The sequence below is a fragment of the Geospiza fortis genome, unplaced genomic scaffold (assembly GCF_000277835.1).
Source record: "Geospiza fortis unplaced genomic scaffold, GeoFor_1.0 scaffold53, whole genome shotgun sequence".
Taxonomy (NCBI): Eukaryota; Metazoa; Chordata; class Aves; order Passeriformes; family Thraupidae; genus Geospiza; species Geospiza fortis.
Genome location: NW_005054305.1, coordinates 6,131,449 through 6,131,923, shown reverse-complemented (window position 1 = coordinate 6,131,923; position 475 = coordinate 6,131,449). Strand labels below are relative to the sequence as shown.

General features: G+C 53.9%; 1 protein-coding gene across 1 annotated transcript in view; it reads left to right on the top strand.

The window, feature by feature from the left end:
* The first annotated feature begins 48 nt into the window (after window positions 1-48).
* KLHL14 (kelch like family member 14) overlaps window positions 49-475 on the top strand; it is a 61,100-nt gene continuing 60,673 nt past the window's right edge. Inside the window, exon 1 of the mRNA XM_005418376.2 lies at window positions 49-108. The gene's annotated coding sequence lies outside the window, so the exon portion shown is untranslated. The remainder of the gene's footprint in view (window positions 109-475) is intronic.

Below are 475 nucleotides of genomic sequence, written 5' to 3'. Positions count from 1 at the left end.
TTTTTTTTTTTTGGAAGGAGCGAGCAAAGCTTTAAAAAGGAAGGACAATTGATTTTTTTGGGGGGGAGCTTAAGTGAACCTTTACTTTGGCAGCTGGTTGTGGAGCAGGTAAGTTTCTGGCCTTGTGTCTAACCGTCTCCGTGCATTTGCTAGTGCCTCCTGATTTGTTTGTTGCTGGGGGAGAGGAAAGGGGTGTCTGTGTGTGCGGCGTGGGGGGGCAGTTGTGTAACGAACGCGTTTGCGGAATAAACTCCGACTGCAAGAAATGGGCAAAACGAGAAAGAAAGAAGGGGAGGGAGAAGAGGAGGAGTGTGTGTGTCTGTGTATGTGTGTGCATGTATGTATGCGTGTGTGTGTGTGTGTGCGGTGGGGAGGGGGGAATTGACGGGTCCACTTTAAAGGGAGAGGCTCCGGGAGGTTTCTGTAGCCGCCGGCGGGGCGCGGAGCGGGGCTGAGCGGCGCCGGGGCAGGGGAA